The sequence below is a fragment of the Rhinatrema bivittatum genome, chromosome 6 (genome assembly GCF_901001135.1).
Source record: "Rhinatrema bivittatum chromosome 6, aRhiBiv1.1, whole genome shotgun sequence".
NCBI classification, from domain to species: domain Eukaryota; kingdom Metazoa; phylum Chordata; class Amphibia; order Gymnophiona; family Rhinatrematidae; genus Rhinatrema; species Rhinatrema bivittatum.
In genome coordinates, this window is record NC_042620.1 from 33,367,980 (window position 1) to 33,380,000 (window position 12,021).

At 42.0% G+C, this 12,021-nt stretch overlaps 1 protein-coding gene across 3 annotated transcripts in view; it reads right to left on the reverse strand.

Moving 5' to 3' along the window:
* The window catches only part of MYLK (myosin light chain kinase), a 741,434-nt gene that overhangs the window by 99,986 nt on the left and 629,427 nt on the right, over window positions 1-12,021 (reverse strand). The window lies entirely within an intron of this gene.

Genomic DNA, 12,021 nt, shown 5'->3' on the forward strand with positions numbered 1-12,021 from the left:
TGGGAAACAAAAATGGGCCCTTGGAGAAAATCTGGGGCATGCACTTGACCTTTTCTTTTGAGGTTGAGTGATATATTATTGTATAAGAGGTTTATTAAGGTGGGGTGATCAAATAAATCTCATGCACATGCACAGAGCTTAGCCAATAATAGGCAAGAGACTGTATACAAATGAGACTTCCTAACTAATTACATATATAAAGCAGGGCAGGATTTAAGAAGACAGCGCCCATAGGCAGAGGTCTTGTGGCAAATGCTTCCCTCCTTCTCCTCCCCCTTAAATTAGATAGCAGCAGAAGGAATCCAAGTTTTTGGGCACCTTCAATATTCGGTGGCCAAGACATGTGCCTTTGTTGCCTGTGTCTAAATCCAGCCCTGATATAAAGGTGGGGTTGTCTTTATTTCAGACAGACAGACAATGTAGTAATTAACTGATCTCAGCCTTCTGATTGGCTGGTTGGGAGAGCCGCCAAGGATTGGTTTGAGTACCCTGTATTAAGGGGATGGTAGATTTCTTTAAGGGAGTACTATGAAGGAGAACCTCTAGGGCAGTGGTTCTCAACCGTTTTCCCATCATGACACACCTGACAGACCACGCTCACATGTGTGACACACTGCTCATTACAATCCACGGCGGAAATAAAAAATAAAGGCTCAGTATTATTTTTATTCTTAAGAATGGCACAAGGAAAAAATACATATTCTGTCTGAACAGAAATTGCATAAATAGTAAATATCCCACACCAAAACAGCACCAATTTCCAGCACTCAAACAGTAAACACCTTACCTAAGAAAAGGCAACACTGAAAATATTACACCAGGCCTTAAGACACCAATACACCTCCTATTAGGAAAACGGACCAAGCCAGCCTACTATAGAGCCCTACACAGAAACTACACACCAGCAGAAAACCTCACCTGAATCACATGTACTGACCCTCACTAACATTTATTTTTATTTATTTGTTTTTATATACCAACATTCATTGGGATATATCACATCGGTTTATATTATAACTCGTGGAATAATATGACTAAGATGTCTTATTATTATTACATTGTAACAAGGAAACTTAGGAAACAGTATGGAACTTAAAAGAATAAAGAATAAAAGAGGAATAAAAAAGAAGAAATAAAGAAGAAACAAAGAATAAAGAGACCATAAAGCATAACTAGAAGCATGCAGACAAAAACTGAATTGGAAACTGCAACAAGCCAGGGTCTCGGTATGCAGTGTAATAAAGGAAAAAAAGAAACACCACCACTGCTTATAAAACAAATCAAGAAATATAAAATCAATAGCAGCAAAACCATACTAACAAAAAGAACAGATTATTTCAAAACAGCTGATGATTGAAATATCCAATAATTAAAGACTCATATAAAAACTTTCTAGATACCAATAAAATATTTCAAAATAGCAGACACAAAGGCCCAATAATGAAAAATAATAAGGATACAAAAAATGTTTTGCTCTGCATATCTGGGAACGTTTAATATCCAGGTGCCCCGAGATTGCTTTGAATTAGCAGGAGGAGGGATAGTTTGCTTGCAACTTTCTCCTCTCTCTCTCACACTGACTCTCAATCACACACATATACACATGCTCTCTCACTTACATAGGCTCTTAGTCACTCACATACACACATGCTTTTTCTCTCTCACTTATAAAGGCTCTTAATGACACATTTACACACATGCTGTCTGTCTTTTCATGCTTACACACACAGGCTTTCAATCACACACATACATGATGTCTTTTTCTCTCACACCATAGACTCTCATTCACATGCTTACAAACATGCTCGCTCTCTTTCTCTCATTTACACACAGGCTCTCAATCACATACTCACATGCTCCTTCACCTAAACCAGCTCTCAATCACACACAGACACACATGCTGTCTCTTTCTCTCACTTTCACACATGCTCTCAATCACATACTCACATGCTCCCTCACCTAAACCAGCTCTCAATCACACAGACACACATGCTTTCTCTCTTACTTATACACACAGGCTCTTAATCATACATACACATAATCTCTCTCACACACAAAGGATCTCAATCACACACAAATACACTCTTTCACATATACAGGCTCTCAATCATTCATATACATGCTCTCTCACTGACACACACACACACACACACAGGATCTCAAACACATTTGCTTGTTCATTCACTCACTCTCCCCTCCCCCCCCCCGAATTAGCAGCAGCAACAGCCTCCTCCATTTCCAACCCTAAAGGCAACAACAACCTCATTCATTTTCAGCCCTTGCTGAGAAAGGAGTCCCATCGGCCGCGGGGGGGTTGATGTTCCTCATTTTACTCTGAGCTGTACTGCTCATCCTTCAGGCCGTGCCTCTCTTCTTTCCTTCGGGATGATGCTGAGCGCACTAGCATGGTCTAGCATGGGGGGGCCATAAGAAGAGAGCATGCCAGTGCCGCTGACTCTAGCTGTTCTGCCGCGTTCTGTCCGGGCTATCAGTATTTTAAGCCCGGGCGGCGGAGCTATTTTGCTTGGGTAGGGAGAGCAGCTGGGTCAGCAGGGGACCGGGAAATGTGGCGACACATCTGCGTGTTCTTGGCGACATACTGGTTGAGAACCGCTGCTCTAGAGGGTAGTGTGCCCTGAGTTAATATAAGCTGGTATACGAGGAAGTTTTGAAAGGAGTTAGACAGGAAGATGGAGTAGAGCTAGAAGGGTGACAGTCTTATGCCTTCTCTGCAGGCATTCTGTTAGAGTTCCAGCTGGGACATGCTCTCAGAGTTTTCAGTAGACTCCTGTCAGTGGTTTTGAAAAACCTCCTGGGAAGAATGATAGAGTTCATGTGTAAGAAATTCCATCCTTTGATCAAGGAAGATGATGTAAGGGGATTTGGGAATACTGAATGCTATCTCTTTTGAAGAGGCTGGACTAACAGCTAGTACCTAAAGGCTACTATCAATTTCCTTGGTAAACACAATCTTGCTATTGTAATCTATGTGCTTATCAGCCAAATCAATTACTGCAATTCCCTGAACAATGGCAACTCACAATACAGTCCGAAGCGCCTCCATCTCCTACAAAGCACTGTGGCAAGAATTTTGGTAGGTGCAAAAGCAACTGATTATATCAAGTCTATTCTATGTCAACTTCACTGGCTCCCAAAAGAAAGCAGGATAAAATTTAAAACTCTCTGTTTTGTCTACAAATGCTTGAATAAGCAGACCCCTGAATACATCTCCCAACATTTCTTCTCTTGCATGCCCTCAGGGTAATCCGATTCACTGAAATGGCTCTTCGTTCCTCTCCTCTGCTGACTGTCGTCAGATTGTTCTGTATGAGACTTCACGCTTTCAGCTGTTATGCACCAAAAATTTGGAATCAAGTACCACTAGCCCTGCGCCTGGAGCCATGCTACCTAAGTTCAGGAAAAAAAGCTAAGGCATGGCTTTTCAGCCAAGGTTTCCCCCATCAGCTTTTGGAGTATGCGACCCATGTGACCGCACAGGGTGCCATAATTGAGGGGGTGCCATGGCCCAAAGAGAAAAGGCTCGGCAGGGCCATGGCCCGAAGAGGGGCTGCAGTAGATCCCTATCCTGCTGCGACCCCAAGAGAGAAGGCCTGGTGGAGCTGCGGCGGATTCCATCTCACTGCAACCCAAAACGGCATGGCCACAGGAAACCCTCTCCTGCCACAACGCAAAAAAAAGGTGGGGGGGTCCTGAGAGTGTATTTGTGTGTGAGTGAGAGCCTCTGTGTGTGTGTGTGTGTGTGTGTGTGTGTGTGTGTGAGAGAGGGAGAGTGAGAGCCTGTATATGTGTGTGTGTATGCGAGAGAGAGCCTGTGTGCATTTGTGTGAAAGCCTATGTGTCACATATAGGCTCTCAAATGCAAACACAAACACACATAGGTTCTCTCACATACACACATAATTGGTATGCGTTTGTGTGACAGCCTCTGTATATGTCTAAGAACTTATATATGTGAGAGCATTGGCATTCTCATGAAAGAAGGAATGTGTGAGAGAAAGAACATGTATAAATGGGTGTGTGAGAGATAGTGAATAAAGTTTGTGGACCCCCCCACTCCCAATCCAAAATTTTAGGGTGACTTGAAATCAAAAGATCACAGGTATAGAGATCAGGAGATTGTTAAAATTTTTATTAGTTTAAATTATTGGGGGTTATTTGATGTTTCTGCTGTTTTGAAATATTTTATTGATATTTTGGGAAATTTATAGCATTTTTAAATTATTGAATGTTCTATTCAGATGTTTTGAAATATTTATTCTTTTTATTAGTATGATTTTACTATTATGATTCATGATTAATATTTCTTGATTTTATTTATTTTATGAGGAATGGTAATGTTGCACTGCATACAGCATCTGGCTTTTGTAATTTTTAGTTCAGTTTTTGTCTGCACTTTTCTATTTATGCTTTATGGTCTCTTTAGTCTGTACTTCTCTCCAATAGTTAAATGACAGCTGCGAGTATATTTTGTGTAATCTATGAGGTGTTAAATATCATCTGAATAAGATCTTGGATCCATTTTCTAAAATTGTTGATGCAATGCTGTCAGATGATTTTTAAAACAGTTATGCTGGGTGGCTAAAACTGGCCAGGGCTTTCTTTATTGCACATAGGGTCCTTAGCAGTTTTTCTTTTAATGTCTTAATAACCAAGTTGCCAGATTAAGTTAATGTCAGGCCAAGGTATGCATAATTTAGGCGTGTGCTCTACCTCTTGGTCATTTAGACAAAATCTGAAATTTGTGTTGGAGACTTTTTGACTCAATTCTGCTTGTGTTGTGTGGTCCAGGGATCCATGACTAATAAAAATATATCTTAATCCTGTAGATGCAGCCTTTCTATATCTAGAGAATGTGTACTTCTATATTTTATTTTATTTATATTTTGCCTTTCAGGTAACTTCCAAGCAGATTACATTCAGGTACTGTAGGTGTTTTCCTAACCTAGAGGGCTTACAATCTAACTTTGTACCTGAGGCAATGGAGGGTAAAGTGACTTGCCCAAGGTCATAATGAGCAGTAGCAAATTTGAATCCTGGCTTACAGCCTGCTGCCCTAACCACTAGGCTACTACTCCTCTCCAGCACTGGAGTGGTGGTAGGGGGCATGGGGAGAGTGCTGAGGCCAGGGAGAGAGAGAGAGAGAAAATGTGCCCACTGCCGCTAATCCATGTGAATGTGAAGGGGGAAAGGGGGCTTCGCCCTTCTCCACCCCCCTCATTCTGACTTCCTTAACTTTTGTCCCTGAGGAACAGGGATCAGTTGTTGTTGTTGTTGGTGGTGGGCAAGTACCATCAACTATTTTCACCCAAGGCGCCATTTGCCTTAGAGCTGGCCCTGTGTACACTTGTGTTTTTGTTGGGGGGTGGGGGTGCTAATTTCAGTTTTTACACAGGGTGCCGTTAGCTTAGAGCCAGCTCTGCTTTGCCCTAAGACCTACATCTTTGGCCCAACGTTCTGAACTCCTGATGAGGGACTGTGTTCCATACACCAGGGACACAACAGAGTCTTGAAACTGTTCACACATGGGTTATCCTATGCTGGATCCCAATGCTACGTTAATTGCAAATTCTGATTTGATTATAAACTGTTCTAATGCTTCTGTTCATTTAAATTTATTGTAATCTGCCTTGAGACCGACTTTGGGAAAAGCCGGAATATGAAATGACTATAAATAAATAAATAAATACTGATGATAAAGGGGAAGAAAAGAAAGGAGTAAACATCATCCTGAAAGTAGTTCTGAAAGGGAGTGCATTTTGTTCTTGTCACTGCTGTAAAAAACCTGTGTACCATGAAAAATCAGTGATTTTTCTGGGTTTGGCTTTGACTGATGGTAACCCCAGATTTTAGAAAGCAAAGTTGCTTGCCTGTAGCAGGTGTCCTCCAAGTACAGCAGGATGTCAGTAGTCATGAGTGGGTGACATCCCATGGAGCCCGGCCTGAAACTTGTATGTCAAGTAGAAACTTTGAATGTGCCCTACTAGGCATGTGCAGGCCGCTGCAATATTGTGCATCCATGTGGGGGCCCCTCAGTCTACTTTATTTTAGCTTATATTTGAAGAAGCCAACTCCAAAGGATGAGGATGGGTTTTGTGAAGACTGACATCCTGCTATCCTCAGGATGGAAGTCCTGATAATTGGGGAATCCCTAGCTACAGACTGCCCTGAATGAAAAAGTTAAAAAAAAAAAATAGTGCCAACCAACATGACTTTTTTTGGTGGCAACAGGCATTTTTTCTTCTAGATTTTTCTTATGAGGGGCAGCCTGATCTGTGTGACTGCTTCCTTGACTATCTCTGAAGAGATTCTCTCCAGTGCATGGCACATCAGAGGGTCTTTCCTGGACCTCAAGTCGGAAGTTTGAGGCCCCCAGCCAGGTGAGTCTGCAGTTGTCAGTCCTCACGGTAAGGACCCTTGATGCTATTTTGAAAACATCAAAGGTTTTCCACAATCCATTCTCCTATCCACTAGTGACTGGAGTTTGTCGTGCTTTTTCTGAGGCTCCACTTGCAAGTCTTGCTTCCTGCGCCTCTGATCAAGCTGCGGCCACTCATGCCAGAAGCACCAGCATTTCACGGCCATCAAGGCTCAATGGCACATCAGCTTCCAGCAAGCTGGCCACCCCACTGCTAGGAATGGCAGAATTTGATGGCTCCAAAAGTAATACTTGGGCATGCTCCAGGATATATGTTTGGTACAGCTGAGGTTTAAGAGGTTCCAAAAGCTTCCCCCTAACCGACCCCTTACGCTTCACCACAGCAAAAGGTAAAAAAACAATACTCAGTCAATGGAGTTAAAACAATCTCAGGAGCTCATGCACATGCATCTTACTCACTAGCTGCCATCTTGGATTCCCAGGAGACAGAGGCATTTGATGAAGCCTTTCCTACCCAGCATAGTAAATATAACCCTAGTCTCTAAGCCAGGTCCACAATCCTATCTGCTCAACCATTTTTGTTTTTGAACCCACACGGAAACTGTTTAGCTCACAAACAGGCATCAGACCCTCTGTTATTTTATGTGCGCCAACAGGGGGTTACATTTGAAACTTGTGAGCAGTAGTTCCAGCCATCACTGGCCTGCCGTTTGGTGCTGCTGCTCACAATTTTCAAACTTGTGCTATTTCAATCTCATTTTTGTGTGTGTTACCATGTATCCAATACCTGCACACATATGTTTCCTCCTTTTAGCACATTCTACTGGAACCGATGAAATATCTTGAGGGAAAGCCATGAGCAGAAAGACACCAAAGGGAATGTTCCTGCTATTCTCTCTAATTCCCTTTGCTCCATGTGTCCTGTACAAATATGCATTGAAAGTGCTACTCAGTTTTCCCCAATGGACATATTTTAAGATGATCCCATCCTCCAGTGATTACAACATGTAGCTTCACTTGTTCAGGCTGCCCATTTTACCATTTGAGTCAGGTTTGTGGCTTCCCTTCCACTACATCCTGTTGGGTCTAATTAACCAGAGGATAGTATCCATTAAACGGAATATTAATTAGGAAATGAATCCAGTGCTCAATGATATATGCATAGATGCAATGATATATGATAGATGTGTAAGCACAGTCTCCAGTGTCGTTTTTTCTAAAACTACCAGTAATCAATTTAGCAGGCATACCCTAATGATTAATGGAACACAGCTTTCAAGACCTTTCATATCATTCTTTCCTCCCTGGCATGTATGCTGAGTTTCCTTCCACCAGAGTCTTGCATGTGCTCTCAGTAGACCAGTTTTGGGCCCTATGCAAACACTATATATTATGATTAATATTTTAACACATTGCAATGGTATTGGAAGGTATTTTCTTTCGACATCCTAGCAGCATCCATCATGTCACTGCGTAAAATCCAGTGGGGCCTAAACAACACATAGTGAAAATTTCTCACCTCACAAAAATAGCAAGAACTGAAGAAAATGGATCTGGTCTTCTACAAAAATGAGAATCGAAGACACAGTTATTATAACACCTGGTAATGGAAAATGGATGGAATGAAGATGAGTATAGACGTCAAACATAATTTTGCTTAAGCACATATAGCAGGTCTTCACTACTGAACTTCAACTGATAGTGAAAAACATGACCTCTGATTAGCTATACCTGGTATACTTCGTTAGATTTGATCAGCTAGGTGTTAAGTGTCCACTTGACTAGGCAACACAGTTTACAAACTGATCTTGACTTTGCTCATCTTGAAAAGTGACTCCTTGCTACCGCCGGGCAAATTGACTGTGCATCATGGCAGCAGTGCAGTACCGACTACCTTGTGGGAGGTAGGGGGATGATTTAATGAAACTGGCTGCTCCATTGCTGCTATCACAAAATGGATATGTCAGGCGGCATCAGGCAGCCCTCTTCAAGATGGCTTAGGGTAACTTAGAAACTGCTTGGGTTCAAGTCTTACTGTACAGCCAGGTAGGTGTTTCCACCAGGCTAGGGGGAAGGCAACCTTTAGTTTTGTTTGTTTTTTGGGTCTGATGGTTTCCTTCCAGCTCTGTTGGAATCGGCCTCTATTGGGCTACGGTGTCAACAGCCTTCATTCACAACTACCTAGTGTTCCTCCCCATTCTTATTTCCCTCTAGCATCTCAGCCCAATGACATTCCTTGGCCAGGGGGCCAGAAATTGTGGCTCTCTCCAGGACTTTGCTAAGGGGGACCCTAAGTCTGGTCATTGGGTATGATCACCGAGGGATGGCTATGACACCCTATCCCCAGGGAGAATGGAGGTTACCTCTGTAGCATCCCCAGCTCAGGCCGGCCTGGGGATCAGAAACCTGGCCCAGGAAATGACTCCAGATCCTTTGCATGACAGTGTACAACACTTGTCATTGGGCTGGTGCTAAGAACTGTTTACGTCTAAGCAAGAGAGGCAGTGCATGCACTGAATATTTGGAATCTCAAATGCATAGCTATAAACCAGTAGAATATCCAGAATGAACAAGCATGAGATAGATTTATGTACATGCAAATATCTCTTATACATCTTCAATGAGTATAAGCTGAAAAACAGACTGGCTGGGTGGTCCTTGAGGACAGGGTTCAGCAATACTGGGTTGAGACCCTACAGTCTAAACAGTGAATGCTTCATTTCATGACATTTTACCCTTCTGTTAGTGCAGGATATGAAAATGGTCCCTCAGTTCCTCAATATTATTTCTTAAACGTTTTCTCCTTAGAAGTCAGAATGGTTATTCTACATTTAGTTTGTCTATAATGAAAATATATCCATTAGCATTATAATGATTTTCCAAAAAATATTCCTTCCAGAAAGACATAAATCTTCTCTAATATGAATAGTTGCTCCCAGGGCAGATATTCAAGGTTTGCTAGATGCAGCTTCTCCCCTAACTTTCCTTAAACATGTCATACAGTATATACCGTATGCTCTCAGTGGTTCATGTCGTGGAATGATTTCAAGAAAGCCCTTCACTGCCTAACGTCTACAGATATATGAATGCACACCTCTGGCTTGAGAGGCTCTATATCAACTTCCGTTACATGCAAGTTTACTATTTCTGCTGCTCAACTATAATTAAAACTGAATAGCGGTGCAACAAAGCATGGTTACCATTATATAAGCCTGCTCCTCAAATGTTAAATGTCAACAAGCCATATAGCCCTGTTATTTATAGATGGAAAGAAAAAAAAAAAAAGAAAGAAATATTAACCTACTCAATTTTAGGAGCAGGCTGTGACCCACAAACCTTTGGTCAGTACTGGTTTTGGAACGTCCAGCCTTGTTTCTGTGTGTGATTCGTAGGCCTGCTTCTTCCATTTGCAAACACAGAAACAGACAATGATCTCAGATAGCAACTGAAAGCCACATCTTGCCTACCTTAATCAGCCTTAGAGGTACCACAGTGCATTTGGAGGAAGATGTAAAAACAGGACAAACAGTGGTGATCGGTATAAGCAGGGATTCTTTATTGGTATTTGCCCGACTCTGGCCGAGTTTCGCTCCCGCAGGAGCTGCCTCAGGGGCTACTACAAGAACAATATTAATTAAAATATGTATGACAGACATACATATACATTAACAAAAAGACAGATATGTATTAATACATATAAAATGTCAACAACTAAAACACAAAACATAAATTAAGATACAAAATATATAAATATAAATAATAAACCAAATTAATATATCAAAACACGGTTGTGTACAGATAGGGGTAGATTTTCAAAGGGATACGTGCGTACCCCCTGAAAACCTAGCCCAAACCCCCCCCCTGCGCGCGCCGAGCCTATTTTGCATAGGCTCAGTGGCGCGCGCAAGCCCCGGGACGCACGTAAGTCCCGGGGCTTTGCAAAGGGGGCGTGTGGGGGGGGCGGCACAAATTTCGGGGCAGGGCGGGAGGCGTGTCGGGGGCGTGACGCCGGCCCGGGGGCGTGGTCGAGGCCTCCGGACCAGCCCCTGGGTCGGGTGATGGTGCGCCAGCAGCCTGCTGGCGCACGCAGATTTACGCCTGCTTTCGGCAGGCGTAAATCTGCCAACAAAGGTAGGGGGGGTTTAGATAGGGCCGGGGGGGTCGGTTAGGGAGGGGAAGGTGAGGGGAAGGTGAGGGGAAGTGGAAGGAAAGTTCCCTCCGAGGCCGCTCCGATTTCGGAGCAGTCTCGGAGGGAACAGGCAGCGCGTGCCGGGCTCGGCGTGCGCAGGTTGCACAAATGTGCACCCCCTTGTGCGCGCCGACCCCGGATTTTATAAGATACGTGCGGCTATGCGCGTATCTTATAAAATCCAGCGTACTTTTGTTCGTGCCTGGTGCACGAACAAAAGTACGCGCGCGCGTAAATTTATAAAATCTACCTCATATTCTAACAATAAGTGAAGAATGAATAACATTTTTACGTGACCTTATTAAAATTATGTGCAGTATTCGTATGTATATGTGTGTCTAAGAACAATGGGCGTGGTATTAGCAAGAGAAAAACCTTTAGTGAAAAAAGACTTATATTTAAACCGTGAATACCTGTACCGATGGTTGCTTGTGTTAACTCATATGACAATATGAGAGCTTCACAACGTATCAATTGGGAATACTAGGAACAGAGGGGGAACACATAATGTTATTTGGATAATGTACACACACTTAGATATGACAATTGCCAACATAAGGATGGATTAAAACAAACGTGAATAAAAAATGAATAAAAATGAATAAAAAATGCAAAAATAAAATCGGAAGATGCAAATGAAAATATGAAGTGCAGACACTAAAAAAATAGATTAAAAATTGAATTAAAACCCCAAGTCATTTGAATGAGAGCTATTAGAAAGTGCCACTTATTGGCAGGTTGGCAGAAAGTGAAAGAGTAAAGACGATTACCTTCACAGTCAGAATGAAATTCGTGTATTTTAAAAAGGAATACCGCTGCTGGTATGGTGTTTTTCTGAAAAATAAGTAGCCAGCCATAAACATAATTTGGTAAATAGCATCAGGTGTGTTTGTCAAAAAATAAAGGGCAATCGTGATTGGAAGCTGGAAAAACATTAGCGATTATGTGTCCAACTATGGAGCCTTGTGTAGTGACAGACAAGAGAGACATGTTGTCTGTCACTACACAAGGCTCCATGGTTGGACACATATGTTTATGTGTCCAACTATGGTTGGACAAATTATGTTTATGGCTGGCTACTTATTTTTCAGAAAAACACCGTACCAGTAGCGGTATTCCTTTTTAAAATACACGAATTTCATTCTGACTGTGAAGGTAATCGTCTTTACTCTTTCACTTTCTGCCAACCTGCCAATAAGTGGCACTTTCTAATAGCTCTCATTCAAATGACTTGGGGTTTTAATTCAATTTTTAATCTATTTTTTTAGTGTCTGCACTTCATATTTTCATTTGCATCTTCCGATTTTATTTTTGCATTTTTTATTCATTTTTATTCATTTTTTATTCACGTTTGTTTTAATCCATCCTTATGTTGGCAATTGTCATATCTAAGTGTGTGTACATTATCCAAATAACATTATGTGTTCCCCCTCTG